Raw genomic sequence first — 21,744 nt, 5'->3', positions numbered from 1 at the left:
TCCTGCTCTGGCCATGTAGGACATGCCAGCTTCCCCTTCACCTTCTGCCATGATTGTAAGTTTCCTGAGGCCTCCCTAACTGTAACTCCCATACAGCCTGTGGAATTGTGAGCCAATCAAACCTCTTTTCTTGTAAATTACCCAGTGTCAGGTAGTTTTTTTATAGCAATGTGAGAACGGACAAAGCCTGAGCAACATAGTGAGACCATGTCTCTATTTAAAAAAAAAAAAAATAGCTGGCCTTGGTAGTGTGTGCTAGGGGTCCCAGTTGAGGTAGGAGGATTGTTTGAGCCCAGAAGGTTGAAGCTGCAGTGAGCTGTGATTGCTCCACTGCATTCTTGCCTGGGCAACAGAGCAAGACCCTGTCTCAAAAACAAAACAAAACAAAACAAAAATCCAAAAATAGTTTTAAGTGAAGAGATGACATGATCTGACTTATGTTTTTAGATTCCTTTTGCTGAGGAGATTGGGCTAGTGGAGATTTCAGGTGAAAGCCAGAACACCAGTTAATAATATACTCCATTAACTCAGGAAAGAGATGAGTTGGTATTGAAGATGGAGAGAAAAAGCCTGGAATGAAGATTATTTTGGAGGAAGAATTACTGGACCTGATATTGGGTGAAAGAAATGGGTAAGTCAGGGATGATGCTCAGGCTTCTGGTTTTCATTACTGGGTGCCCTCTACATAGAGAGGGAAGAATAGATATAAGGAAGTGCACAAAGGTATCTCTAAAGCCTGGACAGGTACACACACACACAGGTAAATGGATAGTTATGTTTCTTATGTCTTTCGGGAGGTATCATTATTTATAGATGGGAGTGTGGCTGCAACACGTTGAGGTGGCTTTGAGGTTCTAACCCACATGATACTAGAAAGAGCTGAATTCTGATTATTTGCTTCCACCTATTATAGTACATGATGAATTTTGCTCTGGTCTCTCTTTATAGTCCTTGTTGTGGTACATGGCTTTTTGTTTATTTAGTCATCATGGTTGGAAGCATGAAACTTGTGAGCTATTCTGGCTCTATAAGCTGAATATCAGAGAGGATTATGATCTCTCCCATCATGACCTCATAGCTACAGTGTGTCTCTTATTGCATGTTTTTAAAAAATTATTTATTTATTCATTTTTGAGACAGCGTCTCATACTGTTGCCAGGGCTGGAGTGCAGTGGCGTGATCTTGGGTCACTCCAACCTCCGCCTCCTGGGTCCAAGCAATTCTCCTGCCTCAGTTTCCCGAGTAGCTGGGAGGTGCCTGCCACCATGCCTGGCTAATTTTTTGTATTTTTAGTAGAGATAGGGGTTTCACTATGTTGGTCAGGCTGGTCTCGAACTCTTGACCTCGTGCTTTGCCCACCTTGGCCTCCCAAAGTGCTGGGATTGCAGGTGTGAGCCACCACACCTGGCCCTTATTACATGTTAAACAAAGTAGTGGCAGATAAGAATAAATGACCTTTTTGAAGAGATTAAGTGTATGATACTTTGGGATGAATGGTCCACTGAGGGTTGTAGACCACTACTGAAAGGTAACAGAATATGACACCTTAGCCTAAGGATTATTTTTAGCTGAAGGCAATTAAGAAGAAACAAATATAGGAGAAACTCTTCGCCCCCTGGCCCCACCCCAGTTTACCTAAAAGCAGAACATAAATTCGGAAAGATAGTCTCCCTTTCTTCTCTCCAAGGAAGGACAAAGGTTAATCACCAGAGACAACTGTAGACTTTTATCAGCCCAGAGAAATTGGTAAGGGATCAGAAAAAGCTATATAACTCACCTGACTAACTATCCCTTATCTTCCATTAGTTTCCCCCACACATTTAGCGTCCCACAATTTGTCACTCTAGAAGCTCAAAATCCCTTTCTTTGTCTTGCCACTTTTCTACATATGTATTTTTTTTAATTCTTCTTTTCTTTTTTTGGAGATAGAGTCTTGCTCTGTCACCCAGGCTGGAGTGCAGTGGCGTGATCTTGGCTCACCACAACGTCCACCTCCTGGGTTCAAGTGATTCTACTGCCTCAGCCTCCCGAGTAGTTGGGACTACAGGCATGCACCACCATGCCTGGCTAATTTTTGTATTTTTAGTAGACATGGAGTTTCACCATGCTGGCCAGGCTGGTTTCAAACTCCTGACCTTGTGGTCCACTCATCTTGGCCTCCCAAAGAGCTTGGATTATAGGCATGAGACACCGCGCCCAGCCCTGTTGTTTTGTTAAAATGCTGTATGTGTCCAAGTTCTAAACACTAAGTACTCATCTCTGGGTCCTCCCATGTATATATATGATGTGTTAATAAACTTTGTTTTTCTCCTGTTAGTCTGTCTTTTGTCAGTCTAATCTACAGGGTCCTAGCTGAGAACTTAGGAGCTCTTTTTCCTCTTCCACACAGAAAGTTTACACAAAAGAGCACTAGCAACAGGGTAGTTATGATGCAGAGAGAACCGAAGAGTGGCTCACTCACTAGGTGTGCTAGCTTAGCCAGGTTAGTAGCTTTGCTGACTCTGGCTTCTCCAGCTGTGAAATATTTTTTGGGGGCATGGAGGAGCAGAACAAAAATTAAATAAGAGTATAATAATAGAATATTCTGGGTTGTGTTACAGAGCTAAATAACTCTGAAATTCAGTGGCTTCAATGGCTTGGTACAACCAAAGTTCATTCATGCGTGGGCCAATGGGGATTATTTTTCTGGAGACCCTGGGATCCAGGTTCCATCTTCTTGTGATGTAACCTCAACATGTGACCTCCAAGATTGTTAGGGAAAACAAAGAGAGGATGGGGACTGCATGATCTCTTTTTAATGTTCAGACCTGGGAGTGGTTTATGTCATTTCCACCCATCCCCACTGGCCAGTACCGAGTCACATGGCCTCAGTAAAACTGCAAGATGAGCTGGAAAATGTAGTTTCCCAAGTGCCCAGTAGGAGAAAAACAAAATGGGATTTGGTGAAATAGTGATACTTTATCAAATGTAGGTAAATGTATTTTATAAAATATTATCTCCAACTTTTTCTGATAATGATATTTTGAAATGACCAAAATGGGAAAAGAAGTTAGGAGGCAAAGAGTATAAATGAACCACAAGAGGGATAGCCTCCCTCTGAACAATGGAAAAATAATTTTTCTTTCTAGAAGGCACAGAAAAGAGGCCTGTAGGGTGGAAGGTGGAGGATTGAGGGACTAAGATTTGGAATGAGATAAAATATTGTAGGGAAAGAAAAACATTTCCTTTACCCTCTTGAGCCTATGAATTAAAATGGCAAAAGGCAGATTAACAGGAGAAAAAGCATACAGATCTTATTTGATGTTAGTATTTTTACATGGCATGGGGGCCTCATAGAAAAGAAGTGAAAACCCCCCAAAAGTGGGTAGACTCAGGGTTTATATACTATTTTAGCAAAGGGTGATAAGTTTATATTCGATTTTAGCAAAGGGTGGTAAGTTTATACACGATTTTAGCAAACGGTGATGAGTTTATATACTATTTTAGCAAAGAGTGATAAGTTGTGTGGAAGTCACTAGAAAAGAAAGAGGTTTGAGCTTCTGGGGCAGTAAATTGTGGGATGTGACTCGGAAATGTCTGGGGGAAACTAATGGAAGATGAGCTGTGTTTGTGCAGACTCACCTTGGCACAAAGTGAGACTCAACTTGTGCAGACTCAACTTTTCATCTCTGGTGATAAGAATGTTATCTTCCCAGTGTTGGGAACGTACTTTTCTCATGGGAAACATATGCTCTGGTTTTAGGCAGAAAGAGGAAGGGCAAAGAGTACTTGTTTTTCAATTGCCTTCAGCTCAAAATAATAAAAAATAAAATAATAAAATAAAAATAAAATAAAAAATAGTAATAAAAAATAAAATACTAATAAAAAAAGACAAAGTGGTGTATTTTGGGATGGCACGTTCTGATCTCCTTCAATGTCTTAGTTGGTAAGGTTCACAACTGTGATGAAAGGCTGGAGAAGAAAGTTTTATGTCTGAACTAAAAGCAAATGCCATTTTTAAGAGCCAACAACTTTGTAGCCAACAGAAAGGTAAAGTTTAAAACATTCATCTGAAGGCAGGAAGTTCCCAACGAAGATCTTTTTTTGCAAGTAAAAAGAAAGAACTATTGCTGGGAAGCATTTCCAAGTTAAATGTTAAGGATGGTAAGTGGCAATAAATGGAGATTTGCAGGGTGACTTCTACAAGTTAGAAAAATGAAACAGTGTAAACAGTGTATTATCTTCTGTGATTTGAAGACATGGGGTAAGCATTCTGGACCCAAGGCTCTTCAGTGGGATGTGTCACCTTTCAAGATACAGCCATCTTGGCAATATGCCTTTAGGAAGGAAAAATCAGGATCCTTGAAGGCTCCTTCTTAACCTTTCTGAGCTTCTCTCTACCACTGCCCTGCTCAGCCTGCTGCAGCCACAATGGGTTTTTGCCATTCCTCAATGATTCCAGCTATGCTCCTATCTCCTGGCATCCACTCTAGCTCTCTCTGTCTGGAAAGCTCTTGGGTGAGATGTCCAATCTGCCAACCCCCTCAGCTCCTCCAGTGCTGCCTACTCTATTTAATACTTGTTCACTCTAACACATTTGGAGAGGTGGAAATGGGTGATGTCTTTCCCAACCTATTGTAAGGGTCACAGCTGACACTATAAGTAACAAAAGACAGGTTAACAAATATAACATGTTTAGGCCAGGTGCAGTGGCTCACGCCTATAATCCCAGCACTTTGGGAGGCTGAGGCAGGCGGATCATCTGAGGTCAGGAGTTCGAGACCAGCCTGGCCAAGATGGAGAAACCCCATCTCAAATACAAAATTACAAAGTTAGCTGGGTGTGGTGGCACATGCCTGTAATCCTAGCTACTCGGGAGGATGAGGCATGAGAATCGCTTGAACCCGGGAGGCGGAGTTTGTGGTGAGCTGAGATTGTGCCATTGCACTCCAGCCTGGGCAACAAGAGTGAAACTCCATCTCAAAAAAAAAAAAAAGTATATATATATATATGTGTGTGTGTGTGTGTGTGTGTGTGTGTATATGTTTTACATGACATGGGAATCTTCAGAAATGAAAACGCAAAGACCCAGGGAGAAATGTGATTGGACAAGAGTGTGATCTAATGGTTATAAACAGAGGGCAGGGCAGCAAGGTCTGTCTGTTCAGGTTCTTCCTGACCTCTCTGTGTAGCATTCCTTCCCCCTAGATATGGAACAGGACCCCTCTGGAGTGAGGGCATTAAGGGAGAAGGGAGAGAGTGACCTTTCCAGGTTTTATGACTTGCTTTTGGGGAGAAAGGTTCTAGTTTCTATGACCCCTCCTTGGGGAAGAGAAATCGTCTGGTTTCTATGACTTGCTTTGGGAGGATAAAGACAGGCAGAGGACAGGAGGACAGGAGAAGACCAGAGAAACCTTGCTTCTGAGGCCTTCCAATCTTCTTTGGTTCCAAGTATTCAGCTCTCCAAAGCACCATGCTTTTGTTAACTGTCCAATGGGTTCACCTTGCCCACTGCCTAGACAGAGCTGATTTATTAAGACACAGGAACTGCGATAGAGAAAGAGTAATTCACACAGAGCTGACTGTGCAGGAGACTGGAGTTTTGCTATTATTCAAATCAGTCTCCCTGAGCATTCGGGGATCAGAGTTTTCAAGGATAATTTGGTGGGTAGGGGGCCAGTGAGTCGGGAGTGCTGATAAGTTGAGTCAGAGATGAAATCGTAGGGAGTGGAAACTGTCCTCTTGTGCTGAGTCAGTTCCTGGGTTGGGTCCATAAGACCAGGTGAGCCAGTTTATTGATCTGGGTGGTGCCAGCTGATCCATCATGTGCAGGGTCTGCAAAATATTTTAAGCACTGATGTTTGGCTTTACGATAGTGACGTTATTCCCAGGAGCAATTTGGGGAGGGTCAGAACCTCCTGCTGCCTGACTCCTAAACCATAATTTCTAATCTTTTGGCTAATTTGTTAGTCCTACCATGGCAAGTCAGTCCCCAGGCAAGAAGGGAGTTTGTTTTGGGAAAGGGTTATCATCTTTGTTTTAAAGTATAAACTAATTTCCGGCTGGGCACGGTGACTCATGCCTGTAATCCCAGCACTTTGGGAGGCCAAGGCAGGGCATCACTTGAGGTCAGGAGTTTGCCACAAGCCTGGCCAACATAGTGAAATCCCATCTCTACCAAAAATACAAAAGTTAGCCAAGCGTGGTGGTGCACGCCTGTAATCCCAGCTGCTCGGGAGGCTGAGGCAGGAGAATTGCTTGAACCCTGGAGGCAGAGGTTACAGTGAGCCGAGATGGCACCACTGTACTCCAGCCTGGGTGACAGAGTGAGACTCTGTCTCAAAAAAAAAAATTAAAAAAAAAAAGTATAAACTAATTTCCCCCCAAAGTTAGTTTGGCCTATGGCCAGGAATGAATAAGGACAGGTTGGAGCACACAAGATGGAGTGAGTTAGGTCAGATCTCTTTCACTGTCTCAGTTAGAGTTTTGCAATGGCGGTTTTGCTTTGGGGTATTGTTTTCTGAGCTCCAACAATTCAAACATACTATATAGTTTACTTTTTGTAATGTTTACTATTTGCCTTCTCCCATTGGAATTCCAGCTCCATAAGGGCAGTGATTCTTTTGTTTTTTTCCACTGATCTGTCCCAAACACTTAATAGACTTACAAAGTATTCATTGAATGGAATCAAGCACACAAATTACTAACTACCTCCTAATGGGTTAAGTGGCACAGAGGTTTGTTTTCTCCTAAAACAACTGCTGTGAACAGAGTTCTTGTGGAGCCAAGAAACCAAGATGAGGGGGAAATTAGTATGGACATTTAAAGGGTCTTTTTGTATTGCTGATTTTGTATTTCAAATTATTATCAATGGCGTTAACATTATTTAAACCATAATTTTTAGCTTCTAAAGTAATTTCTTTGAGGTGTTTTTTTTCCCTTTTAAAACAACTGAGCTCTGTAAAAAGCATAAGCTTCAGTTTCAGCTTAAGAGAAAAACCTTTAGGTAGAGATAAAATAGAAACCAGCACCTCCATTTGATCTTTCCCTGCCTGGTCTATTTGAAGAGCGGCTGTGTTTGGACAATGGTGCATAATGAGATCATTTCTGTTACTGCTTGTGAAGGACTTAGCTTTGCTGTGTTTTCCTTTGGGGTTTAAGAACCTGGACATTTTAGAATGCTTTTTAAAAATTAAATACAGAGTTTCAGTTGCTTTGATGGGGTTTAAAAGGGACAGCAAAAAAGGCCGTTGGAGTAATTTTAGAGCTATACTTGAACAGCTACTGAATACTTGTGAAAACATAAATCCATATTAAAAGAGTCAACATTTTATACACAAACTGTATTTTGATGGTTTCGTTGTGGTGGGGGCGGTGGTTATTTTGAAACGTTACCTTTCCTCTAGAAGCACTAAACATTTTCTTTGAATGAATGCCCAAATGATCACCTTTGCCAGCTAGTCCAGGCATTTAGGGTGAAATTTGCATTTGTTTAGCAACTCTTCACTTCCTCAGCATGAAAAAGAACACTTTTATCCTCTAAGTGTGGTTTACATTTTTGTGTCCTTCAGGTGCATTCCAGAAGATTTGGGAGATATTGACTAAGAGATATGTGTTAGGCACAAGGGTCTAGTGCCTCGGGCTCTGAGTCCTTCTATTTTTCTGTTTCGGGCATAGCACATGGAGATGCAGCATTTAGAAATATAAGTGCCACTCTGTATTGGGCATTATATCAAAATTAATTGCATCACCAGGTCCTAGTCATCAATTTTAGCATATTCAAGTTCTGTGAGTGTCGTGTGACATTTATTTATAATTTTGTTTCCACTTGTAATTCTTTACCCAATAACACTGGTCGATTAGCCCCCTGTTGCTGCTTGATTAGAATGTCAGCCGTAATAAATAGCTCCTCCACTACGTAATTACTTTGTGCCAGCAATCAGAATTTTAGTGAGCAAATTGGTGAAAATGAGAATGAGATTTGTCATCGTAGGCTTAGCCTGATTATGGCACCCGCAGCTTTGGGTAGAATCACTCCCTTTTTCAACAATGTTAATGGGACGCTCATAAAAATATTCTATAACCTTATGGACAGCAACCTGAAGGGGTTTTCCTCGAGGTGAGAGATCTGGAATTGACCATTTGTGATGGTAGAAGTTACCTTGCATTCTAAATCTAATCAGATAAATTGTGCTGATTGCCTGAAACAGACGCCTTAGGCAGAAGTCTCAGAGCGGTACTTGAACAAACCTGCCTGTCATGCTAGAGGATCATTTCTGAACCGACTCTATCCCGTTTCTTTGAGTAACTCCCTCCTGTGCAAACAGGAGCTGCGTTTTACATTTGTGTTCTCAGCAGTAAGAGAGAGCCCCACTTTGCTGGGTGGCTGAGAGGCCTGACGTGCTAGGTGGCTCATGACTCCCATGACAGAAAATTGTCATTACATGCTGGGAGAATTGTAAACAGGATAACAGAAGGAAAGAGAAAACAAAGCAAAGTCAGATTAGCCTGAAAAGCAATTTAAAGGTTAAATTTTCATAGAAAAAAAAAAAAATTACAATCTTGAGGCCCGGTAGAAAATTAGTATTCCCGCCTGTAATTCCAGCACTTTGGGAGGCCGAGGCAGGCGTATCACCTGAGGTCAGGAGTTTGAGACCAGCCTGACCAACATGGTGAAACCCTGTCTCTATTAAAAACACAAAAATTAGCTGGGCATGGTGGTGGGTGCCTGTAATCCCAGCTATTCAGTAGGCTGAGGCAGGAGAATCACTTGAACCTGGAAAGCAGAGGTTGCAGTGAGCTAAGATTGTGCCACTGTACTCCAGCCTGGGAGACAGAGTAAGACGCTGTCTCAAAAAAAAAAAAAAAAGAAAAAAGAAAAAGAAGAAAAGAAAATTAGTGTTTTCCAATCCTGAAAGTTTCTAAAAATTTATCTTTAAGCAATTTCACATTTTATTGGTTAAATGGCAAAGAAGTCAGAACATGTGACAATTCAGTAGTATTTATTGTTCATAGAAACAAATGTTCTGTTTTAACAGATTCATTCATCAGTTACCTGGAAGAAGTATCTAGTAACAGGGAAAGAAAACTCCACAGGAGTTTCAGATACCCTTCCCCCTTTAGCATAATACTAAATATCATGCCACCAAAGTACATTTATTTAGCTTATGATAGAAATTGTGGGGGCAGATGATAAAAACAGTTAAGAATTATTGACGTCTGTCAATAAGGGGTCTTCTTCAGCATTCTTTAATAACCTGACTGCACTGGGTCGTTCTAGGTAATTATGGAATGGACCCCAGGATGTAGCTGGGACCTTCCAGCCGGGATCCTTGAAGTTAGCTACAAGCCCATGTTGAGGTCGCCAGCAACTGAGGCAGAGAGAGAGAGAGAGAGAGAGAGAAAGAGGGAGAGACAAAGAGAGAGAAAGAGAGAGAGAGACAAAGAGAGAAAGAGAGACAGAAAGAGAGAGAAAGAAAGAGAAAGAGGAGAGAGAAAGAAGAGAGAGAAAGAGAGATACATTGTTTTACATACAAATACAAAAGTGTTGATGTAGTTGTTATAAGAAATATCAGAATTTTTTGAACTCTTCTAGATTTATTTATGGTTTTATTTTATTTTGAATGATGTGGGTAGGGGATAGCAGGCAGCAATTTGCCCTCTAGATGAACCTCATGGCTTTGCCCCACCAGCTGATTATTGCTAATTTTATAGGGGCCACTCATTACAATGTAATAGGGGCTATTTCCTTCTATTTTACTGTGCCTAATAGAGACTGGTTCAAAAAGGCACTGAGAGTAAGCCAGCAACAAAACGCACTTCCTGAGACCTATATTTGGCAACAGGGAAAAGCCAACAAATGAGTAAAACCTACCAAGGAGTCTGTCCTGTTTCCACAGGGTAACCACGACAAAGTGAGACTGTACAGTTTAGAACAAGACTGCAGGCTTCTCTTTTAGAATCACCATGTCTTGGGTCTCCATTACCTCAAGTACTTTCTTGGTCTTTCTGAGTCTTCCCTGCGTATGTGCACACGTGATTGTCGTTAATGCTGCAACGTTCCCTCTTCTGGTAGTCTGGGATGTGTCAGATAACACCACCAATTTCTTTTTTCTTTTCTTTTTTTTTTTTTGAGGCGGAGTCTCGCTCTGTCGCCCGGACTGGAGTGCAGTGACCGGATCTCAGCTCACTTCAAGCTCCGCCTCCCGGGTTTACGCCATTCTCCTGCCTCAGCCTCCTGAGTAGCTGGGACTACAGGCGCCCGCCACCTCGCCCGGCTAGTTTTTGTATTTTTAGTAGAGACGGGGTTTCACCGTGTTAGCCAGGATGGTCTCGATCTCCTGACCTCGTGATCCGCCCGTCTCGGCCTCCCAAAGTGCTGGGATTACAGGCTTGAGCCACCGCGCCCCGCCCACCAATTTCTTTAATACAATCCAGAGATGAGCCAATTTGGAAAATAATGAACTAAATTGTAAGATCTAGTCATATCCCTTCTTAATTCGCTTAGATTTGATTTATTAATCCTTTTTGCATGCAGTATTTATGGGCTGATGAGGACCAGCTGGTCCAGCAGCTTCTCAGCTACAGGTTTCTTAGGCCCTGTGAATGAAGAAAATGGGCAACTAAGTAGTACTATACCCACCCTTGCGCTTGCAGCTCTTTCTCTCTGAGAGTTTAAAATCTGCTTACAGTTTCCATATTCTTATATGATGCTTGTTAGGACTCAGAAAATGATATCTTAAAACGAAGGCCTCAGAAGCAAAAGTTTTTCTCTGACCTTTTCCTGACCTCCTGTTTCTGGCCCCTCATTTTCCTCTAAGGCCAGCCATGGAAAGTAGAATTCCTCTTCCCCAAGGGGGGTCATAGAAACCAGAACTGCTTTTCCCCCAAAACCAGCATAAGACCAAAACATATTACTCTAATATCCGCTCCCCTGCCCTTTTGTATAAAAACTGGCCGTAAAGAAATTATTTCAGCCAGGTGCAGGGGCTCATGCCTGTAATCCCAGCACTTTGGGAGGCCAAGGCGGGAGGATCGCTCAAAGTCAGGAGTTCGAGTCCAACCTGGGTAACATAGTGACATTCTGCTCTTAAATAAAATAAAATAAAAATAAAATATTAGCAGGAGACTGAGACAGGAGACTGAGGCAGGATGATTGTTTGAGCCCAGGCATTGGAGGTTGCAGTGAGCCATGTGCTTGTGCCTTTGCACTCCAGCCTGGGCAACACAGCAAGATCCTGTCTCAAAAAAAAAAAAAAAAGAAAGAAAAGAAATAAAGAAATGATCTGATCTACCTTGTTTGACTGTAGGTTATAAGAACTCTATTCCAGAGAGGGTCCTGCCCATACCCAGAAGGCAGGAATCCTGCACAGAGGCCAAGAAGAATCTGAAAGAAAATGTTTTGCTGGGTTTCCCTACTGAGTCTATTACCATTAGCTCATATCCTTTTTGCTCAATCATATTTCTACGCAGCTGTCCATACTTTGTTGAACCTAAGCATAAAAACGAACAGTTTCCCCTATATCTTTGGGTTTTCATTCTGAAGCCTCCTTTGTCCCATAAAACCATGATAAATACATTTGAATGCGTTTTCTCTGATTAATCTGATTTTTCATCAGTCATTTTCAGGGAAGTCTTCCCCTTTGCCCCTATGTGTTTCATTCTAGGCTTTGCAGAGGCTGGAGCACTTCTATTTCTGGGCCCAGTGCCAGAGCTGTGAGTAATCGATTCTCTTTAGAACTGGAATTGTCAGGTTGTTTCAGGACTCTGGTTTGCTTGATTTCCTTCCTAGGACACTTGAGAGTTTCGATACAGAGGCTTCCTTTTCTCCAGTTTTCAGAAATAGAGAAGACCTTTCCAAGAAAACAGGGAGGAAAAAGGATAGAGAAGCCATTTAATTTAGAAGAATAAATAGATCTTGTATCTATCAAAACAGAAAATTACAACAAATGTAGTTTAATGAGCTGAGCTGGCTTTATGGCTGTAAACCAAAAATAAAATTCTAAGCCCCCCAACCATTTGAATGGACCCCTCCTCTCAGCCAAAGTTAACCTGTAAAACTTATTCCAAAGTTAAGCTGTAAAACTAGTTCAGGCCATGATGGGAAGGGGGAGTTGGATATGCCTCATTACAATTAACATCAACACAGACCCTAAGACTGACAGAACAGGCACTTTAAGTCTGATAAGAAACATTTACAATCTATTCTCTCTGAAGCCTGCTACTTGGAGGCTTCAACTGCATAAAATCTTGGTTTCCACAACCCCTTATCATAACCCAGATATGCCTTTTTAAAACAAATTCCAGATTTTTTTTTTTTTTTTTTTTTGAGACTGAGTTTCGTTCTTGTCGCCTGGCTGGAGTGCAATGATGTGATCTTGGCTCACTGCAACCTCCACCTCCTGGGTTCAAGCAATTCTCCTGCCTCAGACTCTGGAGTAGCTGGGATTACAGGCACCCACCAACACACACGGCTAATTTTTGTATTTTTAGTAGAAGGGGTGTCACCGTGTTGGCCAGGCTGGTCTCGAACTCCTGACCTCAGGTGATCCGCCCACCTTGGCATCCCAAAGTGCTGGGATTACAGGTGTGAGCTACCGCGCCCTGCTTAAATTTCAGATCTTTAAGTAGTAACTGAATGAACTGCCAGTCAGAAAATCTTTGAATCTGCGTATGACCTGGGATCCCCCACTTCCGGTTGTCACACCTTTCTGGACTGAACCAATGTACATCTTACATGTATTGATGGATGTCTTATGTCTCCTTAAAAATGTATAAAATCAAGCTGCAAGCCAACCACTGTGGCCACATGTCATCAGGACCTCGTGAGGTGTATCACAGGCACGTCCTTAACCTTGGCAAAATAAACTCCTAAATTAATTGTGACTTGTCTCAGATACTTTTTGGTTTACATTGTGATTCTAGAATCGGGAAATACTTCATCCTACAAAACAGAGTAAGTGTTCCAATGGGCTGGACAGTGGGGGTTGGCTTTATAGACAGAAAAGGCTGAAGAAAGCAGATTGGTCATTGCAAAGTTATTTTCCTTGTAAGGCAGAGACAAGGAAACAAAACAATAATAGAAAGATAATGGATGAGTTAGCATCAAGTTACTTTTGGCTACCCTTTCTGTGTAAAGATTAAAGCAGAGGGAACTTATCATCATTATCATGCCAATTAAAGATTGAAACTGGCCTGTTTTGGAAAATGACTGTTATCTCTCCTGATTTCTTGAAGGTTAGATAACAACTTAGTTTAGTAACTTGGAAACACTGCATGAGTGACTCCATTTTGATTTTTAGTCTGGTCTGTTGGGGCCTAGCACAGGAGCTTAGTCCAAAACAGTAGACTTCTCCTTTCGTAGTTCATAAGTGTGATGATTGGGTGTTCATGATTGTGTGTGCAATGTGCCTCCCTCTAAACCTTTTTGACATGAAAAAGGAAAAAAAAAGAAAAAGAAAAAAGAAAAGAAAAAAACGAATAAAGAAGAAAGGAAAATAAAACAATAGTGTCCTATAATTTTATTTAATAAATAGGCCACGGAATGGGATAAAATATTTGCATAACACAGATCTGATAAAGTACTGGTATCCAAAATGGGCAAAAGACCTAAAAAGACACCTCACCAAGGAAAATACAGGCTTACTTTATTTTATTGCACTTCACTTTATTGGGCTTCACAGATACTGCATTTTTTTTTTCCCCAAAGTGAAGGTTTGTGGCAACCCTGCATTGAGCAAGTCTATTGGCCTCAATTTTCCAACAGCATGTGCGCACTTTATGTCTTTGTGTCTCAGTTTGATAGTCTTTGCAAAGTGCAAGGTGAAGCAGCAAGTGCTGATGGAGAAGCTACACTAAGTTATACAGAAAACCTAGCTAAGATAATTGATGAAGGTGGCTACATTAAACAGATTTTCAATGTAGATGAACAGTCTTCTGTTAGAAGAGGATGCCATCTATGACTCTCATAGCTAGAGAGAAATCAATGCCTGGCTTCAAAGCTTTAAAGGACAGGCTAACTCTCTTGTTAGGGGCTAATCACTTTAATGTGGCTGGTCACTCTAAGTTGAAGCCAATGCTCATTGACCATTCTGAAAACCCTAGGGCCCTCAAGAATTATGCTAAATCTTTAGTTGCGCATGGTGGCACATGCTTGTAGTCCCAGCTACTTGGGAGGCTGAGGCAGGAGTATCATCTGAGCCTGGGAGATCGAGGTTGCAGTGAGCTATGATCATGCCACTGCACTCCAGCCCGGGTCACAGAGCGAGACCTTGTCTCAATTAAAAAATAAAATAAAATAAAATAAAAAGAATCTTGCAAAATCGACTCTGCTTATACTCTATATATGAAATAACAAATCCTGGATGATCATGCGTCTGTTTACAGCATGGTTTCCTGAATGTTTAAGCCCAGTATCAAGACCTACTACTCAGAAAAAAAAAAAAAAGAAAAGTTCTTTTGAAATATTTCTGCTCATTGACAATTTGTACATAGTCACCCAAGACCTATACAAGGAGATTAATGTTGTTTTATACCTGCTAATACAACATCCATTCCATAACCTATGGATCAGTGAGTGATTTTGATTTTCAAGTTTATTTAAGAAATACATTTTGTAAGGCTATCACTGCTACAGACAGTGATTCCTCTGGTGGATCTGGGCAAAGAAAAACTGAAAACCTTCTGGAAAGGATTCATCGTTCTAGATACCATTAAGAAAATTCATGATTCATGGGAGGAGGTAAAAATATCCACATTAATGGGAGTTTGGAAGAAGGTGATTCCAGTCCTCAAGGATGACTTTGTGGGGTTCAAGACATCAGTGGAGGAAGTCACTGCAGATGGTGGTGGAAATGGCAGAGAACTAGAATTAGAAGTAGAGACTGAAGATGTGACTGAATTGCTGCAATCTCATCAACAAATTTGAAGGAATGAGGAATTGCTTCTTATGGATGAACAAAGAAAGTGTTTGTTTGTTTTGTTTTGTTCTGAGATGGAATCTACTCCTGGTAAAGATGATGTGACCATTGTTGAAATGATAACAAAGAATTTAGAATATTACATGATTGTAGGTAGTAAAGCAGCAGCACAGTTGGAGAGGATGAAAGAAGTTCTATTGTGGGTAAAATGCTAACAGACATCTTTGCATGCTACAGAGAAATCTTTTGTGAAAGGAAGTGTCAATCGATGTGGCAAACTTCAGTTTTCTCTCCTTTTTTAAAATATCAGGGCCACTCCACCTTCTAGCAACCACCACCCTGATCAGTCAGCAACTACCAACATTGAGGTAAAAGCCTATACCAGCAACAAAATTATGACTCACTGAAGTCTCAGATGATTGTTACCATTTTTAGCAATGTTTTTAAATTAAGGTATGTACTTTAAAAAATACATAGTTCTATTGCATACTTAATAGACACTTATAATACAGTGTAAACATAACTTTTATATGTGCTGAGAGACCAAAAAATTCATGCAACTTGCTTTATGGAGATGTTCACTTTATTGTGGCAGTTGGTACTGAACCCACAATATCTCTGAGGTGTGCCTGTATACCAATGGCAAATAAACAAATGGGATACTGCTATACCCTACTAGAAGGTGTAAAATACAAAACAGTAACAACACCAAAAGCTGACAAGAGTGTGGAGCAACAGAAACTCTCATTCATTACTGGCAGGAATGCAAAACGGTACAGCCACTTTGGAAGAGAGTTTGGCAGTTTCTTAAAAAGTAAACATTCTCTTATCATAAGATCCAGCAATTGTACTCTTTGGTACTCCCAAATGAATTAAAAACATGCCCCCACCAAAACCAGCACATGCTTTATTCTTTATTGCCAAAACTTGGAAGCAACCAAGGTGTTTTTTAATAGGTCAATGGGTAAACAAACTGTAGTACATCTATACAGTAGAATATTAGCACTAAAATGCAATGAGCTAGCAAACCATGAGAAGACATGGATAAACCTTAAATACGTATTGCTAGGTAAAATAAGCCAATCTGAAAGGCTACAGCTACATACTATATCATTTTAATGATTAATATATAACATTGTGGAAATATGGAGATAATAAAAAGAACAGTGGTTTCTAGGAGTTTGAGGGAAGGGAAGAAGGGAAGGATTAATAGTTTGAACATGGGATTTTTAGGGCAGTGATATGATCTGGATCTGTGTCTCCACCCAAATCTCATGTTCAATTGTAATCCCCTATGCTGGAGGTGGGGCCTGGTGGGGGGTGATTGGATCACGGGGGCGGATTTCCCCCCCAGTGCTGCTCTCATCGTAATGAGTGAGTGCTGGTTGTTCAAAACCATCTGGTGTAGCACCTCCTGCCTCTCTCTCTCTTGCTCCTTCTCTGGCCATGTGAAGTGCTGCTCTCTCTTTACCTTCTACCATGATTGTAAGTTTCCTAAGTCCTCCTCAGAAGCAGAATCCACAATGCTTCCTGTATAGCATGGAGAGCTGCTGACCAATTAAACTTCTTTCCTTTATAAATTACCCAGTCTCAGGTATTTCTTTATAGCAATGTGAGAATGGACTAATACAGAAAGTTGGAACTGAGGAGTGGAGCATTGCTATAAAGGTACCTGAAAATATGGAAGTGACTTTGGAATTGGATAATGGGTAGAGGTTGGAAGAGTGTGGAGGCTCAGAAGAAGACAGGAATACGTGGGAAAATTTGGAACCTGTTGAATAGTTGTGACCAAAGTGCCAATAGTGATATGGACAATGAAGTCCAGACTGAGGAGGACTCAGGTGGAAATGAGGAACTTATTGGGAACTGGAGCAAAGGTCACATGTGTTATATCTTAGCAAAGGACTTGGAGGCATTGTGACCCTGTCCTAGGGATCTGTGGAACTTGGAACTTGAGAATGATGATTTAGGGTACCTGGTGGAAGAAATTTCTAAGCAGCAAAGTGTTCAAGAATCAGCCTGGCTGCCTGTAACAACCCATGCTTATATGTGTGAGCAATAAATGACCTGAAACTGAAACTTATATTTAAAATGGAAGCAGATTGTAAAAGTTTGGAAAATTTGCAGCCTAGCCATATGGTATAAAAGAAAAAACCCACCTTCAGGGGAGGAATTCAAGCAGGCGGCTTGAATTGTATCTTAGAAATAACTAGAATAGATAACTTAGAAATTTGCTTAACTAAAAGGAAGGCAAATGCTGATAGCCAAGACAATGAGGGAAATGCCTCAAAAGTATTTCAGAGATCTTTACTGCAGTCTCTCCCATCACAGGCCCAGAGGCCTAGAAGAAAATAATGGTTTCATGGGCTAGCCAGGCCCAGGGCCTTGCTGCACTGTGCAGCCCCAGGACAAGAAGCCCTGTATCCCAATTGCTGTAGCTCCAGATGTGGCTCAAGGACATGAAGCCCTGCATCCCAACTGCTCTAGCTCCAGATGGGCTCAAAGCCCAAAGGTACATCTCAGTCCACTGATTCATACGGTGCAAGCCATAAGCCTTGATGGCTTCCACCTGTTGTTAAGCCTGTGTGTGCACAGAATACAAGACTTGAGGTTTGGGAGCCTCTGCCTAGATTTCAGAAGATGTATGGAAAAGCCTGGATGTCCAGGGAGAAACCTGCTACAGGGGCAGAGCCCTCAAAGAGGACATCTACTAGGGCAGTGCAGAGGGGATATGTGGGGTTGGAGCCCCTGCACAGAGTTCCCAGTAGGACACTGCCTAGTGGAGCTGTGAGAAGAGGGCCATCGTCCTTCAGACTCCAGAATGGTAGATTGACCAGCAGTTTGCACCCTACACCTGGAAAAATTACAAACACTCAACACCAGCTCATGAGAGCAGCTGTGGGGGCTGAACCCTGCAAGACCCAGGAGTGGAGCTGCCCAAAGCCTTGGGAGCCCCTCCCTCATACCAGTGTGCCTTAGATGTGAGACATGGAGTCAAAGGAGATTATTTTGGAGCTCTAAGATTTAATGACTGCCCTGCTGGATTTTGGACTTGCATAGGGCCTGTAGTCCCTTTCTTTTGTCTGAGTTCTCCCTTTTGGAACAGGAGTATTTACCCAGTGCCTGTACCCCCATTGTATCTTAGAAATAACTAATTTGTTTTTGATTTTACAGGCTCATGGGCAGACAGGACTAACCTTGTCTCAGATGAGATTTTGGATGGTGGACTTTGGAGTTAATGCTGGAATGAGTTAAAACTTTGAGGGACTGTTAGAAAGGCATAATTGTATTTTGCAGTGTAAGAGGAACATGAGATTTGGGAGGGGCTTGAGGTGGGATGATATGGTTTGGATCTGTGTCCCCAACCACATCTCATGCTCAATTGTAATCCCCAGTGTTGGAGGTGGGGCCTGGTGGGAGGTGATTGGATCATGGGGGCAGATTTCCCCCTTAGCGCTGCTCTCATCATAGTGAGTGAGTGCTCATGAGATCTGGTTGTTTAAAAGTGTGTAGCACCCCCTACCCTGCCCTTACTCATTCTCTGGCCATGTGAAGTGCTGCTCTCTGCTTACCTTCCACTATGATTGTAAGTTTCCTGAGGCCTCCCCAGAAGCAGAAACTGCTATGTTTCTTGTAAAGCCTGCAGAATTGTGGGCCAATTAAACCTCTTTCCTTTATAAACTGCTATGTTTCCTGTAAAGCCTGCAGAATTGTGGGCCAATTAAACCTCTTTCCTTTATAAATTACCCAATCTCAGGTATTTCTCACGCTGCTATAAAGAAATACATGAGACTGGGTAATTTACAAAGAGAAGTTTAATTGCTCATAATTCTGCAGGCTGTACAGGAAGCACAGCAGCTTCTGGAGAGGCCTCAGATAACTTTCAATCTTGGCAGAAAGCAAAGCGGAAGCAGGCACATCTTACAACAGCAGAACAGGAGGAAGAGAATGGAGGGCCTATACACTTTTAAACAACCAGATCTCATGATAACTCTATTATGAGAACAGCATTAGGGGGATGGTGCTAAACCATTAGAAATGGCCCCTGTGATCCAATCATCTCCCACCAGGCTCCACCTCCAGCATTAGGGATTATAATTCAACATGAGATTTGGGTGGGGACACAGATCCAAACCACATCAGTACTGTAATGGTGAATATGTGCCATTCACCATTGTATGTATGTGTAAATTCATACAATGTATAACAACAAAGAGTGAGCCCTAATGTGACCTATGGACTTTAGTTAATAATAATGTTTCAGTATTGCCTTATGAATGATTACAAATGTCCCACACTAATGCACTAAGGGAACTGGAAGGGGTTGTGGGAGGGTTGCATGGGAACCCATAATTTCCACTCAGTTTTTCTGAAAAACTTAAAACTGCTCAAAACATAAGTCTATTAATCAAAAGAAAACAAAAAGATAGATCTGAAAAGAGTATGGGAAGAAGGATGCCATGAGGGGAGACAGGGAAAGTATGACCAACACAAACATGAATCTTTCTAAGTAACCATATGGCATATTTCTATAGTGTTTCCTAGCACCCAGGAGTCCAGCAGTTTAGTTTATACCATTAAACTTAAATGGATTTAAGTTACTGGTCAATTGAACAGCAGTCTGGTGTTCACCATCTTAGGACTACTAATGGTATCACAGATTGCCCTCTAAGGGAGTTAGGGGAAGAAGAAAAGAAGTTTTCAACTGAGTTTATAGGCAAGGAAGAGAAAAGCCCAGAAGCCTTTGTAGTACATAGCACTTGAACAGCTCTTCAAATAAAACTTCTGAAGTTCTGGAGTTGTAGTTAGAGCTGTCAGACTTGAGCAACCTTGAAATAGAATGATTATGAGATTTAAGGTGGTGGTTTGTGCTGCATTGACAGTATTTATCCCACTCATCTGTGTGCACGCGTGTGTGTATGAGAGAGAGAGAGAGAATGGGAGACAGAGTGCCTGCCTGAGATCCAGAAAGACCAAAAGGAAGGATAGGTTATGTTCATCTTCACTAATTCCTTGAAGTGGCAGAGTGTTAACCTGATCTGGCTTTTCTTTTATATTTATTTCATGGAACTACCGATATCTCTTAATCAACATGTGTTTGTATTCACATTTTTTAAGGCCACTTCCTGCTTCTTCCCCTTTTCACAGTGACATTTTTTTTTAAAAAAAGAAAACGCTGTTAATACATTCAAAATGTTTCCTCTGTTGCCATGTTGCTGTTACATTGTTTACTAATTTTTTCTCCTCCTTCTTAATGGTATAACTATCCTCTTCTGGATAAATGGAGTCTAATAATATTCATCCTCTGCCATCTGGTTTATCACTGGCTTGGAGACACAGCTCTGGGATTTTAGGCAGCCTCAGTCTGAAATGACCCAAATATCGTAAGGGTAGTCAAAACAATAGAGTGATCAATTTTCACAACTTTGTACCAGACAAGTTTAGAAGACAACTGCTACTTTTTGAAGAACAGAAAACACGTGAATGTTGTCTTATGGAGAACCAGAAGTCTAGGAGAGGATGTGGTTCTTGTCCCAGCCAAATGTGTGATCTTGAGAAAATGACTTAACTTGCCCAAGACTCAAAGGCTTTATATGTAAATTAAAGACATTTTACTGCTGAAAGGCAGAGGACTGGACCTTTGTTCTGTCCATATTTGAGGTTCTGTCAGTACCAGAATATAAGGAACGCTACCCACCCACACTGATAGATTTTAAATTTCTCCAAGGCACAGTTGGGTCATATTTCCCTTGAATGCCCCCACAGCTCATGGCACACTATTAGTCATCTTAACAGCTACCCTTTGCTGAACAATTTATGAGCCCCGTACCTGCCTGGGGACTCAAACTTGTTGAGCAGTGGTTATTAGGAGAAGAGAAGGAAGGCAGTAGGCCACAGAGTGGGGCCTACAGCCTACCCAAGGGCCTCCAGCTCCTGAGAGCAGGCAGCTCTCTGGTGTTAGCACGCACTTCCCAGGATCTAAAGGAGAGTGGGAGGGAGACAAAGGCTTCAAGATCTTTCTCTCCTCAGGCCATGCCCCAGCACATACACAGCTTCAGGGGAGAGGCAGCTGAAAAACTGTGTCCATGGCAGAGGCAGCTGGAAAACAAGTTAAGTATTTATGTTTCTTTTTTTTTCCTGAGACAGAGTCTTCCTCAGTTGCCCAGGCTAGAGTGCAGTGGTGCAATGCCAGCTCCCTCCCTCTGCCTCCCGGGTTCAAGCGATTCTCCTGCCTCAGCCTCCTGAGTAGCTGGGATTACAGGTGTGTGCCACCACGCTCGACTAATTTTTATATTTTTAGTAGAGATGGCGTTTCATGGTGGCCAGGCTGGTCTTGAACTCCTGGCCTCAAGACATCTGCCTGCCGTGGCCCCTCAAAGTGCTGGGATTACAAGCTTGAGCCACTGAGCCTGGTTCATCATTTTCTTCTAATACACATACAAAGCTGAGCTGTTGGGCTGCTTGGGTTGTGGATGGAGAAAAACATCAGAAAAGTATCCAAATTAGGATGAAAAAGTTCAGTAAAAGGTGGGAGCAGAGATGGAGGGGGCAAGAGTGTGGGGGCAAGATGAGAGGGACTTTGGGGAGCAGCTGTCTTCATGACAGGCCTAGGGGAGAAGATTGTCCAGCTAGGATTTGAGAGTGTTTCTCTGTGTGTTATGGGAGTGTAATTCCTCTTTCTGGGCTAACCCCTTGCCCTGAGACTTCCAGGAAATGTAAAATGATTCTTCAAGATATTTTACATTCAGATTTTCTTATTTTCTGCCACCTGGTGCTAAAATGGGCTTAGGGATGGCCCAGGCTTAGGTTGAACTGGCAGGAAAAGTTTTTCTCAATAACCAGAATC

At 41.8% G+C, this 21,744-nt stretch overlaps 1 long non-coding RNA gene and 1 pseudogene across 1 annotated transcript; one reads left to right on the top strand and one right to left on the bottom strand.

The window, feature by feature from the left end:
* The first annotated feature begins 13,330 nt into the window (after window positions 1-13,330).
* LOC117098196 lies at window positions 13,331-13,416 on the top strand (annotated as a pseudogene).
* A 3,042-nt stretch (window positions 13,417-16,458) lies between these two features.
* On the bottom strand, window positions 16,459-21,313 carry LOC117098023. Its single transcript, XR_004443143.1, has 3 exons — window positions 21,303-21,313; window positions 20,021-20,023; window positions 16,459-16,668 (listed from the first exon to the last, which is right to left on the bottom strand). It is a non-coding gene; the product is annotated as an uncharacterized LOC117098023 (long non-coding RNA).
* Between the last annotated feature and the right edge of the window lie 431 nt (window positions 21,314-21,744).

The sequence above is a fragment of the Trachypithecus francoisi genome, unplaced genomic scaffold, assembly GCF_009764315.1.
Source record: "Trachypithecus francoisi isolate TF-2019V2 unplaced genomic scaffold, Tfra_2.0 Lachesis_group15, whole genome shotgun sequence".
In the NCBI taxonomy this organism is placed as follows: domain Eukaryota; kingdom Metazoa; phylum Chordata; class Mammalia; order Primates; family Cercopithecidae; genus Trachypithecus; species Trachypithecus francoisi.
Note: the sequence above shows the minus strand (reverse complement) of the source record. Positions and strands in the feature narration are given on the sequence as shown.